The 16,764-nt window shown below is 50.3% G+C and overlaps 1 protein-coding gene across 5 annotated transcripts in view; it reads right to left on the reverse strand.

The window, feature by feature from the left end:
* The window catches only part of LOC132399936 (PHD finger protein 20-like), a 100,203-nt gene extending 89,023 nt beyond the window's left edge, over positions 1 to 11,180 (reverse strand). For 2 of the 5 annotated variants that reach the window (XM_059980887.1, XM_059980886.1), the window contains exon 1: positions 10,491 to 11,179. The gene's annotated coding sequence lies outside the window, so the exon portion shown is untranslated. Of the gene's footprint in view, positions 1 to 10,490 lie in introns of all 5 variants that reach the window. The other 3 variants (XM_059980891.1, XM_059980888.1, XM_059980889.1) reach the window with 3 other exon arrangements.
* Between the last annotated feature and the right edge of the window lie 5,584 nt (positions 11,181 to 16,764).

Consider the following 16,764-nt stretch of genomic DNA (forward strand, 5'->3'; position numbering starts at 1 on the left):
CATACGAGCAGCTGCTGCATATCACAAGTCCTGGTTATGCGACCACTGACACCAGGCAGACAATCTCTGAAGAGTATTGATAATAGCTGGGGTCACCCATCTTGTAAAGACACTGAACAGAGGAAGGCAATGGCAAACCACTTCTGTAGAAAAACTTTGCCAAGAACGATCGTGGCCAAAGATGATCGCTTACGACACAGCACATAACGATGACGAAACAGGTCCATCATTACTATATGTACCAGGACAGTGAAAAAGAAATAACAGAGTGAATCAAATTGCCCTCCTGTATGATATGGACATTTGTCCTCATAACCCACCTCACATGGCCTTGCACCTCACAGCCTGCCTGCTCTGAACTTCCTCTGTAAACGCAACCTTGTAGCGATGTGCTACACACGGTGCTTAAATAACGATGCGCAGTCAGTAAGTCATTTCGAGACTAGTTTATTCAAACTTCGCGGCGCTGGCATTTAATCCCTAGCGCCCGCCCTCTCCGGGCGGAAATGACGTCAAAGGTGCATTACCAAAGTCTCCCCCCCGTGCACTGGCCATTTGTGAGTCGGTTCGCCTGCGCAGAAAGTGGGTTGCCACATAACTCACCCCCCCCCCCCCCCCAGAACCGGCAATACACCCCACGGTGCCTGAACCTCGACCAGCTGCGCCAAGTCCACATGGGCTGGTTTGAGTCAGTCCACTGTGAAAACCTCCTCTCTCCCCCAATGTCCAGAACGTTCGTGGACCCGTTGTTGTTGATCACCTTGAATGGTCCCTTGTACGGCTGCTGTAGCGGTGCCCGGTGTCCGCCCCTTTGTACAAGCACAAACTTACAGTTCTGCAGGTCTTTGGGTAGATGGGCCGGGGTCCGTCCATGCTGTGAAGTTGGTATGGGGGCCAGGTTGCCGAGCCTTTTGCATAGCCTGTCCAGGACTGCTGCAGGTTCTTCCTCTCTTGGGGCTGGTGTGAACTCTCCCGGACGGCCAGGGGTGCGCCATACACCAACTCAGCCAACAAGACGTGCAGATCCTCTTTGGGCGATGTACGAATTCCAAGCAGGAGCCAGGAAAGCTTGTCCACCCAGTTAGGTCCTCTCAGGCGGGTCATGAGAGCCGACTTCAAGTGATGGTGGAAGCGTTCCACTAGTCCGTTAGACTGTGGGTGGTAGGCAGTTGTATGATGCCAACAGGCTGCCACAGCCGACCACAGGCTGGAGGTGAACTGGGCGCCTCTGTCAGAGGTAACGTGGGCCGGTACCCTGAAGCATGCTACCCAGGTTGCGATCAGAGCTCGGGCGCAGGAATCGGCAGGTGTGTTGGTGAGTGGGACCACCTCTGACCACCTCGTGAACCCGTCTACCATAGTTAGGAGGTACCGCGCTCCTCGGGACACTGGTAGGGGGCCCACGATATCCACATGAATGCGGTCGAACCTCCGGTGGGTGGGTTTGAACTGCTGCGGCGGGGCTTCAGTGTGCCGCTGCACCTTGGCTGTTTGGCACTGGGGACACGTTCTTGCCCATTCACTGACCTGTTGGCGAAGTCCGTGCCACGCGAACTTGCTGGAGACCAGCCGGACAGTTGTCCTGATAGAAAGGTGCGCCAAACTGTGTATGGAGTCGAAAACTCGCCGCCTCCAGGCTGCCGGGACGATGGGGCGAGGTTGGCTGGTAGCCACGTCACACAGGAGGGTCCTCTCCCCTGGGCCTACGAGGAAGTCCTGCAGCTGCAAACCTGAGACTGCGGTCCCATAGCTGGGCATCTCGTTGTCTGCCTGCTGTGCCTCCGCCAGTGCTGCATAGTCCACCCCCAGGGACAGGGCCTGTACAGCTGGTCTGGAGAGTGTGTCCGCCACGACGTTGTCCTTTTCAGAGACATGCTGGATGTCCGTCGTGTACTCCAAGATGTAGGACAGGTATCGCTGCTGGCGAGCCGACCAGGGATCGGACACCTTCGTGAACGCGAAGGTCAGCAGTTTGTGGTCCGTGAACGTGGTGAACGGCCTGCCTTCTAAGAAGTACCTGAAATGCCGGATTGCCAGATACAGTGCCAACAGCTCCTGGTTGAAAGCACTGTACTTGAGTTTGGGTGGTCGTAGGTGCTTGCTGAAGAATATCAGGGGTTGCCAGCGCCCCTCGATGAGCTGCTCCAGCACCCCACCGACTGCTGTGTCGGATGCGTCCACCGTGAGGGCAGTCGGAACGTCCGTTCTGGGGTGCACCAGCATCGCGGTATCTGCCAAGGATTCCTTGGCTTTAACGAAAGCAGCCGCGGCCTCCTCGTCCCAAGTAATGTCCTTGCCTTTACCCGACATCAGGCTGTACAAAGGACGCATGATACGGGCTGCTGAGGGGAGGAAACGGTGGTAGAAGTTCACTAAACCAACGAACTCCTGCAGGCCTTTGACCGTTTTGGGCCGGGTAAAGTGGCGGATCGCGTCTACCTTGGCGGGCAGAGGTGTTGCCCTGTCTTTGGTAATCCTGTGGCCCAGGAAGTCGATGGCATCGAGACCGAACTGGCATTTGGCTGGGTTGATCGTGAGGCCAAAGACACACAAGCAGGAGTAGAGCTGGCAGAGGTGGGACAGATGCTCCTGACGACAACTGCTGGCTATAAGGATGTCGTCCAAATAGATGAACGCAAAGTCCAGGTTGCGTCCCACTGCATCCATTAGCTGCTGGAACGTCTGTGCGGCATTTTTCAGGCCGAACGGGGTGATGAGTGCTGTTTTGGGGATGTCTTCAGGGTGCACCAGGATTTGATGGTATCCCCCAGACGAGGTCTACATTTGGAAAAGATTCTTGCCCTGTGCAGGTTTGCTGCAAAGTCCTGTATGTGCGGCACGGGATAACGGTCTGGAGTTGTAGCCTCGTTCAGTCTGCGGTAGTCGCTGCATGGTCTCCAACCCCTGGCTGCTTTGGGCACCATGTGCAGGAGGGAGGCCCATGGGCTGTCGGACCTCCGTACGATCCCTAATTCCCCCATCCTCTTGAACTCCTCCTTCGCCAGGCGGAGCTTTTCCGGGGGGGGAGCCTTGGTGCGCTGGTGTGGAGGGGTGGTCTCTGGGACAGAATGTGGTGCTGTACCCCGTGTCTGGGCATGGCTGCCATGAACTGCGGTGCCAGAATCGATGGAAAGTCCGCCAGGATTCTGGTGAATTCGTTGTCCGACAGCGTGATGGAGTCCAGGTGTGGGGCCGGCAACTTGGCTTCACCCAGGGAGAATGTCTGGAAAGCCTCGGCCTGTACCAGTCTTTTCCCTTGCAAGTCGACCAGCAGGCTGTAAGCTCGCAAGAAGTCTGCCCCCAGGAGTGGTTGGGCCACGGCGGCCAGTGTGAAGTCCCACGTGAACCGGCTGGCGCTGAACTGCAGCTGCACTGTGCGGGAGCCGTAGATCCGTATCATGCTGCCGTTTGCGGCCCTCCGGGTGGGTCCTGGCTTCCTGTTGCGGGTGTCGTACCCCGTCGGGAGCAAGACACTGATCTCTGCTCCGGTGTCGACCAAGAAGCGGCGTCCGGACTGTTTGTCCCAGACGTACAAGAGGCTGTCCTGGTGGCCAGCCGCCATAGTCATTAGCAGCAACTGGCCCTGGCCTTGGCCCTTGTAGGGCGGGCGACAACAACGGGTTTTTGTGCCCCACCGCTGGTGGTAGAAACACCACTGTTCACTGGCCTCCTCACTCCTGCCTCTGTGTTGTGTGCGCCCCCCTGCCGGGCCTGGTCTGGTATGCTGTTGGGCGCGTGGTCTGGTAATCTGACTGACGGACGCCACACTCTCCCTCTTGGCTTTCCACAGCACATCTGCCCGAGCCGCCACCTTCCGGGGGTCACTGAAATCTGTGTCAGCCAGCAGCAGATGTACGTCCTCGGGCAGTTGCTCTAGAAACTCTTGCTCGAACGTGAGGCAGGACTTGTGTCTGTCAGCCAGGGACAGCATCTCCTTCATCAATGCTGACGGCAGTCTGTCTCCCAAGCCGTCCAGGTGAAGCAGGCGGACACCCCGCTCACGCCTTGAGAGGCCAAAGGTATCAATGAGCAGCGCCTTGAATGCTTCATATTTGCCTTCTTCTGGGGGCGACTGTATGAAATACGCAACCTGGGCGGCCGTCTCCTGGTCAAGGGCGCTCACCACGTGGTAGTAATGCGTGGAATCAGAGGATATCTGCCAAATCTGGAACTGGGCTTCTGCTTGGCTAAACCACACACGTGGTTGCAGTGTCCAGAAAGTCGGCAGTTTTAGTGAAACTGCGTGAACAGATGAAGAGTCGGTCATCTTTGGTCCAAATCCCGTTTGAACCGTCGGGGTCACCAATGTAGCGATGTGCTACACACAGCGCTGAAATAACAACACGCAGTCGTAAGTCGTTTCGAGACTAGTTTATTCAAACTTCGCGGTACTGGCATTTAAATCCCTAGCGCCCGCCCTCTCCCGGCGGAAATGACATCAGAGGTGCATTACTAAAGTCTCCCCCCCGCGCGCTGGCTATTTGTGAGCCGGTTCACCTGCGCAGAAAGTGGGTCGCCACAATATAACACTTAACACACTTGCAAAATGCTCTGTAAACTTGCCAGTTTACACTGGCCTAAGCCCTGATGAAGGGTTCCAGCCTGAAACACCAACTGTTCACTTCCGTTCAGAGATGCTGCTTGACCTGTTGAGTTCCTCCAGCATTTTGCATGTAATAATCTGCAGTAGGAACTCTGCAAGCCAAGCAGCATGGGGGAGAGTGGAGGACAGTGGGGAAGAAACTTCAAGGTTCTGGGGTTGAAACCCTTCATAGACCTGATGCAGGGCTTTGACCTGAGACATTGACGATTCCTCACACCCCCCCACCCCCTCACAAATACAGCTACACCCACTGAGCGCCTCCAGCAGAGCCTGTTGTTGCTCTGGGAATGCATGCATATTTCAGTAATGAAAGCCGTACTAAACTGACAAATAGGAGACAAAGGGCCAAGTCACACAGAGCAGAAAGTCAATAACTAAAATAGCAAACTGCTTCTGATAGGGGTAGTGGGGTGGAGCTACTGTAAGTCTCTACCGAAGGAAGTGTAAGGCGCTCCTTCCCTCCACTAGCCTGCAGATCACCCTTGGTCATGGGGTGGCACCTGCTTAGCCCCCGATCAGGGTCACGTGAAGCCACGGGAGCAGATGGTGGATGGTCTTATGAACAGCTGGTGCATATCACAAGTCCTGGTTATGCAACCACTGACACCAGGCAAACAATCTCTGAAGAGTTTTGATAATGGCTGGGGTCACCCATCCTGTAAAGACACTGAACAACGGCAAACCACTTCTGCAGAAAACTTTGCCAAGGAACAATTGTGGCCAAAGACCACGATAGCTTACGACACAGCACATAACGATGACGAAACAGGTCCATCATTACCATATGTACCAGGACAGTGAAAGAGAAATGACAGAGTGAATCAAATTGCCCTCCTGTATGATATGGACATTTGTCCTCATAACCCATCTCACATGGCCTTGCACCTCACAGCCTGCCTGCTCTGTAAGTGTAACATTCCATTCTGCAGTCTGTTATGTCTTTTCCCCGGTACTGTCTCAATACACTCATGCCATGAAATGATCTGTATGGATGGCATGTAAAACAAAAGTCTTTCACTTACAGACTTTTTCCCCCAGGGTGGAAATGGTTAGTATGAGCATAGTTTTAAGGTGACTGGATGCCAGAGGTATGTTTTTCATTACAGAGTGGTGGGGGCATGGAATGCCCTGCCAGGGGAGGTGGCAGAGGCCGATACATTAGGGGCACATTTTATAGAACTCTTAGATAGCCATATGGATACTAGAAAATGGAGGTTTATGTAGGAGGGAAGGGTGGTCTTAAGAGGAGGCTATAAAGCTCGGCACAATATGGCATGGTTTTGTAGTGGTTAGCACAACACTTTACAGCGCAGGTGACCCAAGTTCAATTCCCACCACCACCTGTAAGGAGTTTGTATGTGACCACCTGGGTTTCCTCTAGGTGCTCCGGTTTCCTCCCACAGTCCAAAGACTTATCGGTTGGTATAGGCTGTAGTGTTCTATGCTTTATCAATCAGTCCAGTGGGGACGCTCTGACGCTTTGCTAAAGCTATCTACCCCAGTTTCCTATTTTTTTTAAATCTCATTAACCTTCCCAATCTCTGCCCATACATGTTTAACTTTTGATAATCTCACTCAGTGGCCACTTTATTAGGTACACCTGCTTGCTAATGCAAATATTGAATCAGCCAGTCATGTGGCAGCCACTCAATGTATAAAAGCATGTGACACAGTCAAGCGGTTCAGATCGAACATCAGAAGGGGGAAGAAATGTGACCAAAGTGACACTGACCATGGAAGAATTGCTGGTGCCAGATGGGGTGGTATGAGTATCTCAGAAACTGCTGATTTCCTGGGATTTTCACATATAACAGTCTCTAGAGTTTACAGAGAATGGTGTGAGAAAGAAAAAAAAACATCCCGTGAGGGGTAAAAACGCCTTATAAATGAGAGAAGTTGGAGGAAAACGGCCAGACTGGCTCAAGCCCACAGGAAGGTGACAATAATTCAAATAACCATGTGTTACAACAGTGGTGTGCAAGGAGCACCTCTGAACACACATCATGTCAAACCCTGAAGTGGATGGGCTGCAGCAGCAGACGAGCACACCGGGTCTACTCCTGTACCTAATAAACTGGCCACTGAACATTCATAAACTTTTGCATTTACCTCTACAGAATAAAATGCGAATGAAGCGAGGATTGGCTGGATGTCTGCTAAGACAGAAAGCCTGTGCGGGAGCGTTTTTAAAGTGCAAAAGCCATTGTACATGGGGCAGTTCCACTCTCTTGACCTCTGAAGTCCGAGTCCAGGGTATGAATAGTCATCACAAACTAGGGTCTTCCTCGGTTGCAGTGGATGACCATGACGTCTTCGGTACCTTGTCATGCCCTTCGCTCTCCACAGAGTGTTGCAGAACCACCTACTGGATCTCATCAGCTCAGTCCACCGAAGTTGACCCCGCATGCTAGGACAGACACGTCCCTATCTCACCGCCAGCTACCCTCACCTGGTTCAATGTGCCTGCCAAAGCGGTGTACCAGGGTGTAGAACCTGTCACATGCAAACGGTTCCTTGGAGCCACAGATGAAAGCTGAATATCCAGTGGGGACGACAGGTAATTGGGGTGTCCCAGAATGGCCATGACAAGCCCCTTCACCAGAGTGAGCAATAGTTTGGAATTTCCATGGTAAAGAAAGGACATTCAGGCCTCAGAGGAGGCAGATTTCCAACCAGGTTGCTGGGCTCCTGTAACAGTGAGACTGGAAGACCAAGTTAATCCCAAACAGTGAAGATTGGAAGGAGATTTCAACCATACAGATGGAATAAACAAACAGAAACTGCTTCCACCTGCAGGATTAGCAAGGATTGTCTCTGGGTTACTACCAAGGTTCTATTCCTCAGAACCGTCCATTAACCTGCTTGTTCTTTATATGCCATGTCATATGACAAGGGCAATCACGGTCTTTCCACGACCATGATTGTTCTTGGCAAATTTTTCTACAGGAGTGTTTTACCATTGCCCTCTTCTGGGCAGTGTCTTTACAAGATGGGTGACCCCAGCCATTATCAATACACTTCAGAGATTGTCTGCCTGGTGTCAGTGGTCGCATAACCAGGACTTGTGATGTACACCGGCTGCTCATACAACCATCCACCACCTGCTCCTGTGCCCCTGATTAGGAGGCTAAGCGGGTGCTACACCTTGCCAAGGTTAGCGGAGGGAAGGAGACCCTCCTTTGGTAGAGACGCATCGCCACCCACCATAACCTGTGCTGTCTGTACTTTGGAAATGAGAGACTGTGAGTGAGGATCACAGAAACCGAGCGAGATAGGGAAGAGCAGGCCTCAGTGACTCCAGTGAGAGACCCAAGTCAAAGGCCCAGTGAGACTCGGCTCCCAATTATAGTGTCCACAAATAGGGTGTTTGTAACCTGGGTAACACCAACAACTAGAAGGCATGGGTTTTCACAGCAGATAAAAGATGAAACACTTCATTCGAAGCTCAAGAGAGATACTTAGCACAGAGGTCAGAGTGGTTAAGAGGTTGATTCGTAAATGCTCGACGGAGAAATATGTAAGCACAAAACAGTCCAGCCCTGGCCCTTCAGTCCACAGTGTGCTGAACTATTTAAACCAATGACTGATTAATCTAATCCCTCTTCCCCGGCATTGATCATGTTCCTCCCACGCCTGAAGATTAGGGGAAACTGAAGATGAAACATTCGTCTACAGGGCCAGAGGGACTCATTGGAAAAATTGTCCAGAGAGCCAACACTGGCACCAGAGCAAAATGGATTCCTTCTTTATAGCAGGGAACATCAACAGATCCTCTGAACCTCGGGCTGAGAACCAAGAAGTGAGGGTTTGTGTTGGTAGTTTACAACCCTGGCAATTAGGGAAATGCAGTGAGAGTCTGAATACCTGGCTGGGGTGGGGGAGGGGGGTCAGGATGGATGGGTGAATTGCTAGATGAGCCCAGAGGGAGTGAATTGGAGGTCTGGAGGGAAATCAATAAATAGAGGGATGTGGGATGGGGGATGGGGGAGGGGAGATGTGGGCAGGATTAAAGTCAGCTGGGGGTGAGTGGAGATGTCTGAAGCCCATCTGAGATGGAAGAGGGGTAGGAGATTTAAACCGGGGGGGGGGGGGGGGGGGAGTGCGTGCATGGAGAAAAAGGACTTACCGAGTGAGAGAATAGAGACTGGATAACTCCCCAGGGCTGCAGAAATCTGGGTGTGTCCTGGGTGAAATTAAACCCATCTACCCATCTTAACCAGGGAGAGTGGGCAACCATTGCAGAGGGGAGCGAAAAGCCCATGGGGCGGGGGGGGGGGGGGGGGTCAGCCGATCCCAAGGGCAGAGAGCAACCCCTTGCATTGAGGTAGCCACATCTTAAAGGGGTTGGAACAGCACCTAGTGGGAGGTGTTGAACCCCCAGCAGAGGGAAGAGGCTAAGCTCAGAGAGTGACGTTACCTGAGAGGGATGGTGGGGGAGAGGACAGAATTAGAGGGGTGAGGAAGACACTGGCAGTGACTGGATGGGGTGGGGGTGGGGCTGGTATAGTAAATTTACAAAGGCAGATAAAGGAGACCCAGAGGAGAGGATTGCTTTGGAGGACGGAGGGGTTCAAAGGAGTTGAATAAACTCCAAGGGATGGGGTGGCCCCAGTGGAGGGGGGGGGTGAAACCCAAGGGTGGGGGAGGGGCCACAGCCTGAGGGGGAAGAGAGCAGCAAGCCGGTTCTCCTTGCACTGGGCAGGCGCTGCAACAATTGGACAGGCCTCTGCCCAGAGGTTACAGAGGCAGCCAGAGGCTCACTGGTTAATTCCTGGGGTAAGTGGGTATAAGAAATCAGATGTATGTTCTTTGGAGAACAAAAGAAAGGTGATTTTTATTGAAACATACCGGATGGAGAATGATGGGATCACATTGAACCTGGGGACACAGCCTCTCGAATTCTCTACCCAGCAGAGAGAGGCGTGGAGGGGTTGGGTGGGGAGAGAGGTTTGAAGCAATTAGTAAAGTCCTGCAAGAGGTAGGGTGTTGGGGGAGGGGAACAATGGAAGGAAAGTCCCGTACTGCCCCACAGGAGCGGCGAGGAGGGAAGGGGTGTGGGATATAAGGGAGTGGGTATGGTGGGGGGAGGTGAGGGAGGGGGCTGAGGGGGTGGTGGTGAGGAGGTAGTGGAGTGGTGCTGGTGGGGGGGTGAGGTGGAGTGATGGTGGGGGTGATGGTTAGTGGAGTGCTGGGGGTGGGGTGGTGTTGGGGAGAAGCGGGGTGGTGTTGGGGAGAAGTGGGGTGGTGTTGGGGAGAAGTGGGGTGGTGTTGGGGGGTAGTGGGGTGGTGGTGGGGGGTAGTGGGGTGGTGGTGGGTGTTAGTGGGGTGGTGGTGGGTGTTAGTGGGGTGGTGTTGGGGGGTAGTGGGGTGGTGGTGGGGGGTAGTGGGGTGGTGGTGGGTGTTAGTGGGGTGGTGGTGGGTGTTAGTGGGGTGGTGTTGGGGGGTAGTGGGGTGGTGTTGGGGGGTAGTGGGGTGGTGTTGGGGAGAAGTGGGGTGGTGTTGGGGGGGTAGTGGGGTGGTGGTGGGTGTTAGTGGAGAGGTGTCTGGGAGAAGTGGGGTGCTGGAGGCGGGTAGTAGGGTGGTGCTAGGGGTGTAGTCGGGTGGGAGTGGTGTGTGGGGGGGAGCTGCTGAGGGGAGGTGTCGCTGGAGGGGGTTTGGAGTGAAGGTGGTGGGGGAAGGGGTTGGGCGAGGGTGGGGGTGAAGATGAGAGGGTGGGGAACCGTCCCGCCGCGTGGAGATGTATCCCCGGCCGGTGTATCGAGCGGCCGCGTTCATAAATAAACAAATGGCAGCGCGCCCGCGGGCACCAGCGGACCCGCTCCCGGGGCGATCGGCAGGCCGACCAGCCGCTGCCCGCCTGCCCGCCGCCGCCGCCGTCACCCCGTACCTTGCTCTGTCCATGCCGCCTTCGCTGTGACGACTCTTCTTTTCTCCCTCATGTACAAACTCCACGGAGGTAGGGGGAGCAAAACACAGATCCTGGTGTCTCTTCCTCTCCCCTTTCTCGGAAGGGTGAGAGTACAAACTTCCCAAAATATGCAAATCAGCCGCAGGGGGGGGATTTTTAAAAAGGGAAAAAGCAATAAACACACAATCCGGGTGGGATTCGGCTGCGCGCCGCATCCAAACTAGGGGCGGGGCCGAGCGGGGACGGCACCGCCTACCGGATTTCCTGATTGGAGCACCGACATGGGCTTAGTCTCTCGTTGGCTGGAATTCCGCCGTCAATCAGAAGCAAGTTCGAGTGCGCCGCGTTTTTTTTTCCACCAGCCCCGGTTTTTTTCTCTCTCCGTCTGGCGGGGTCGGGGAGGCCGGACCCGGCGGAGGAGGGAGGCGAGTGGGTCGGCCTCGGTTCCCGGGGCAGGGCAGGGCAGGGCAGGGCGGAACCGGAGGGGACGTGCATACAATGGGCAAAGCGAAGAGCGAGCAACGTGGATCATCTACCGCCGGCGTACTGCACGCCCCGACTGATTGACCTCCATCGGATTTGTAATCCCCACCTTGGACTCGGCTCTTTCTAGTATTACTCACACCGGCCGGCGGTGCCCTTCCTCCCCTTCAGCAACTGCTAACCCTCCCCCTCCTGATCCCCAGGCGCATGCGCGCAGCTGAGGGAACGTCGATACAAGGAAATGTAGCCGACCTCGTGTATCAACTGGAAAAGGAAGGAAAAGAAGTGCTGCGTTGAAGATATTAGTCCATACGAACGGTGATAATTACTGCACATCTTTATGGTCCCGCTTGCGTTTCATTCCCTTTATCACTTACTATTGATCAAATCGTGTAGTTGCGTTCTCCTGCAAAACCTTAGTCGTACTTTTAAAGTGGGAACAGGAGAGGCGTTTGAGGAAAAAATGTTTACAATTTATTGGATTTTTTATTTCGACAATAAGGGTTTATGAAATGTATTAAGATAAACACACGAAATACAAAGAGAAGGTGCAAGCTGTTTACAGATCCATCGGTTCGATATACTTTAGTGTTAGCAGCTTCGACTGTCACGTAGCCCCTACAAACTTCCAAGTGTTCAAAAGGCTTTTGCACGGGGTTTAGTTCGTCGACATCTAGAGGCAGCAGGAACTTGGATTTCCCTAAAGCAGGGTTCCTAACCTTTGCTATGCCATGAACCTATTATCCCCATTATCTATTATCTGTAACCTACAGCATTGAGCAAGGGGTCGGTAGGCCCCAGATTAAGATTCCCTGCTCTACAGAAGGTCCTGAGAGTCTTACACGCTAGGCAGCATCTACGGAGGGGAATAAACTGTCGACGTTTCAGACGGAGACCCGTCATCGGGAAACTGCTTCAAATATGATGTGGTAAAAGCAACATATAAATGCAGGTGTTTCATTGGCTACGTTCAAAAGGCTGAACACCTGCACGCAACATGCGGATTAAGTAAACAATATTTAAATGTGTCTTATGCAATATTGTCCCGAGAACTCTCAAAACCAATGGAGTCAGACTTATTTTTGCAACGTGGAGGAATTCTGTGTGTAATAAATTTATAAACAAGAGATTTTGCAGATGCTGGAAATCCAGAGCAACAGCGCACAAAATACCGGAGGAACTCAGCAAGGCAGGCAGCATCTATGGATTGGACAGAAAAGGAAAGGGGCAGAAATCAGAATTACCTCTATCTGGTATCCCTCATACTTATCCTTTCTTCCCTGGTCCTTCTTCTATCAGATTACTTCCACTTCAGGCTTCCCAGCTTCTCACTTCATTCCCCATTCTGCCAGTTTGTCCTCCCTCCTCCTTATTCTGGCTTCTTCCCCCTTCCTTTCCAGCATTCATGAAGGGTCTCGACCCAAAATGTTGACTGTGTATATCTTCCACAGAAGTTGCCTGACATGCTGAGATCCTCTGGCATGTTGTATAATAGGGCGCCATTAACCACCAGGTTATGTTTGGAGCAAACACGAGGAAATCTGCAGATGCTGGAACTCGGTCGGAAACGTCGACGGCACTTCTCCTTATAGATGCTGCCTGGCCTGCTGTGTTCCACCAGCATTTTGTGGTAGGTCATGTTAGGAAGTCATTTGATACCCGGTTGTGTGATATAAAGGTGTGGCCTGCTGACCCAGACACGTGTTCAAATCCCAAGATAACAGCGACTTTTCCAGTCAGGGTGCTGGTACTTTCGCAAGAGACCAGAGAGAAATAACTGCATATGTAATGTATCAGCGTAAAAAAAAAGACGAAGGGAGATATATATGTACAGGGGCTGGAGGGGAAAATTTAATCATCAAAGTAAATATAAGTAAATGTATTTTGTTTTATCATTACTTATTGAGATACAGCACAGAGTAGTCCCTTCTTGCCACTCAGCAACCCCTGATTTAACCTGAGCCTAATAATGGTGCCTGACATACCTGTTGGAATTCTTTGAAGAAATAACAAGCAGTATAGCAGTATAGAATCGGTTGATAGTGTGTACTTGGATTTTCAGAAGGCCTTTGACAAGGTGCCACGCATGAGGCAGCTTAACGAATTATGGGCCCATGGAATTACATGAAAGATAAAGCAGAAGCAACGAGTGGAAATAAAGGGAGCCTTTTCTGTCTGACAGATACTGACTTGTGGTGTTCCGAAGGGGTCTGTGTTAGAACAGATTCTTTTCACGCTATACGTCAATGATTTGGATGATAGAATTGATGGTTTTGTTGCAAACTTTGCAGGTGGTATTAAGAGGTGGAGGGGTAAGTATTTTGAGGAATAGGACTTGGATTAGGAGAATGGGTAAAGAAATGGCAGATGGAATACAGTGTCAGCAAGTGTATGATCGGGCACTTTGATAGAAAAGTTCTGTCGCCGCCGTGGATCTGTTTATGCCAGTTGTAAATTGCTGCGTGCGGAGAGGTACAGTAGTACCAGAGAGCGGCCCCGAGCGGTCAGCCGATCTGCCAGAGCTGTGAAGTTCCTCCTGCGTTTATATGCGTTACTCTGGGTTCAGCTCTGCAATTTCCCACTCTTTCCCTCCTCCCCAAATATTGGACGTTAGCACTGAATAAATTAAAGACGACCGAATTATGCATTCGGTACAGCTGCCTCACAGTGCCGGAGATTTTGTGTGGAGTTAGGACCATTCTCCCTCCAACCCCCTACTTCCCACGAGACATGCAGGATTGGTCGGGAAATCGATCACTTTTCATCAATTCATTAGGGAATGCAGGAACCGGGATCCCGGGGATTAAATCAGAATCAGGGTTTCTAACACTGACATACGTCGTAAAATGTGTTCTTTTGTGACAGCAGTAAGACATAAAAATACTACAAATTTACTAACGATAAATAAGTAGCGCAAAAGAGGAATAGTGAGCTAATGTTCGTGGATCGTTCGGAAATCTGATGGCCGAGGGGAATAAACTGTTCCTGAAACGTTGAGTGTAACTTCCTATATTTCCTCTCCAATGGTAGTAAGCGTTATGTATTTAATATTCCAATAATGTTTGAGTAATCTTGTATGTTTGATTAAGCATTCCAGTTAATTAAAATAATTAATAATGCATAAATGCATATATTATATACATCACCACGCTACCACGTGATACGTGCGCACTTCGCTTCAAGTCAACTCGAAGTTCGACTTACATTTCGCATCCCTTGAATTCGCTTAATGACAGAAAGGAGCGTCATAAGAGTGTAGAATCTCAGACTTGGAGAAAATAAAATGCCTGGTTGACGACATCATAACGTTTCCCGTTTAACTAGCCTCATCGGCTCTTTAAAAAAACACTTAGCCCCTCCCGTGTATGACAGTTCGCATACCGTTGTGGCTTCAGAACAACTTTGCACTTGGTCAGTAAGACCAAAACATTGACTGGGAGGCGAGAGAACACTCCCCAGTCCTCGTAGAGGGATCAGAAGCGGAAAGGGCAGGCAGTTTCAAGTTCCTGAATGATGATACCTCTTAAGATCGATCCTGGGAGAAACATAATTGATGTAATTACAAGAAAGCAGCGAATTATATTGCTTTCGGAGTTTGGGTACATTTGGTATGACACCATAGACACTCGCAAATTTCTACCGATGTACCACGGAGAGAATTCTAACCGGTTGCATCGCTGGCTGGTACTGCGCGGGACTCGTAGAAAGATGCAGCAAGTTGTTAACTCTGACTGGCCCATCACGGGCACCAGCCGACGCAGGATGGAGGGCATTTTGAAAAGGCAAGGCTTCAAACAGGCGCACCACCACCCAGGACATGCTACCAAACAGGGAGGAGGTACAGCCCCCTCCCCACACATAAACACGCCGTTTTAGGAACAGCTTCTTGCCCTCTGATGCACCATGAATAACTCTCGGAGACGGAGGGTGAACGATAGCCTTTTATTAGCAGCAAAAGGGACCACGACATCTCGGGAGACTGAGGGAGGAGGAGTAATCGCCTTTATATAGGGGTCTGTGGGAGGAGCCACAGGAGCAGTCAGCAGAGGGGCATGTCCAGACAGGTATATGTAGTTCACCATACCCTCCGCCATCAGATTTCTGAGTGGACAATGTACCTACCCACAAACACTATCTCGCTATTTTTGCTCTATATTAATGTTTCTTATTATTGTTTATAGTATATTTTTATGTATTGCACTGTGCTGTTGCCACTAAACACATTTCACGACATATGTCAGTGATATTAATCCTGATTCTGTTAATAGCAAAGTTCCGCAAATGTATCACAGCGAACTGAAATTACAGAAATTTTTTTAGGTTTAAACCCCCATCAGAAGAATTTAATAGCAATTATTTATTATCTGATTATGAAAATACCTCTAGATACATCTGATAAAATTAAGAATGAATGGGAAAGAGAACTTAAGGTATTTTTTTACCTATAGAGAAATTGGACAAAATTCATATCCAAGGATAAGTTTTTATTGCCATATAAATCCTGACTGTGACAGATGAAAGTCTGAGGTAGCTTCCTTGACACATATATTCTGGTTTTGCCCTCTTTTAGAAAAATATTTTATATTATTTCAGCAGTTTTGCATATTGATTTACAATCTCATCGTATTACTGCAATTTTTGAATTACCAATGATGGACTCCAGTCAGTTATCCCCTTCAGCTTGCTGTTTGATTGCATTTGTTACATTAATAGCCAGAAGATCCATTTTATTTAAATGTAAAGATTCTAATCCCCCTACGACATTTCAATGGCTTTCCCAAACTATAACATGTTTAAACTTGGGGGAAAAAAATTAGGAGTGGCACTATTGACCCTTCGGTTAAATTTGAAGAAACTTGTTTATTCAACATTTTCAAATGATGTAAGCTGACCTTTTCCGAATCCTTCTCAATAACTTTTTGTTCATGTATAGAGGAGTGGAGTTAATGACAAATAACAATTTTAACTGATGAAACATGACAGCCCCCGCTTTTGTTTTGATCTTTTTTTTAGTTTAGGGGAACATTTTTTTTCTCTTGTAAAAAACCTTCTTTAAAGCTTTTTCATGTTTAGTTATTAAGAGATTGGGAGGCTTAGATTACACGTGTTACTTGGAGTCTGTTTCTGTATACGTTAACCATTATTAGTGTAATCCCGATCTCTTTGTAACATTATCATTGTTGTTTCTCAAAACTCAATAAAAAAGATTGATAAAGAAAGAAATGTGCTGAATGTGAGGATGGCTTTCCTTGTGATGGATTGGGCTGTCCTCCGAGAGGACTACAATATTATGGTTTGGAGGCTTGTGTGATCTGGAGTCAGAGCTTTATGCTTTGGCTCTTCCTAGGGTCACCCATGCCAAACAAGGTCAAAGGGTAGAGGCCAGACTACGAGTGGTCCACTGCTCCTCCAGATTTGGGGGTTCAGCTCAGGGCTAGCAAGCCTGACTAGTAAAACAAAATTGTTATGCAAACAGCAATGAGGAATCGTTATAAATCTGAGTGCGATGGTGTCCCTGAGTCTGCAGCTGGAAATGACATAACTGACATAAGTGAAAACCGAGAGGAAACTGCTGGCATGAAGGAAGCCCGGAACACCGCCAGGGCCTTCACTGCTGCCCTAAATGCCAGTGGCATAACAGAAGTAAGACTGGTCTGTATCCAACACTTAGCCTTTTCCACTCTTGGGCATTTCATCCACGGCTCCCACTGTGAAAACAGGTACCCAAGAGCAAACCTTTAACAAAATGAACCACAAGAACTTGAGACCA

The sequence above is a fragment of the Hypanus sabinus genome, chromosome 9 (assembly GCF_030144855.1).
Source record: "Hypanus sabinus isolate sHypSab1 chromosome 9, sHypSab1.hap1, whole genome shotgun sequence".
In the NCBI taxonomy this organism is placed as follows: Eukaryota; Metazoa; Chordata; class Chondrichthyes; order Myliobatiformes; family Dasyatidae; genus Hypanus; species Hypanus sabinus.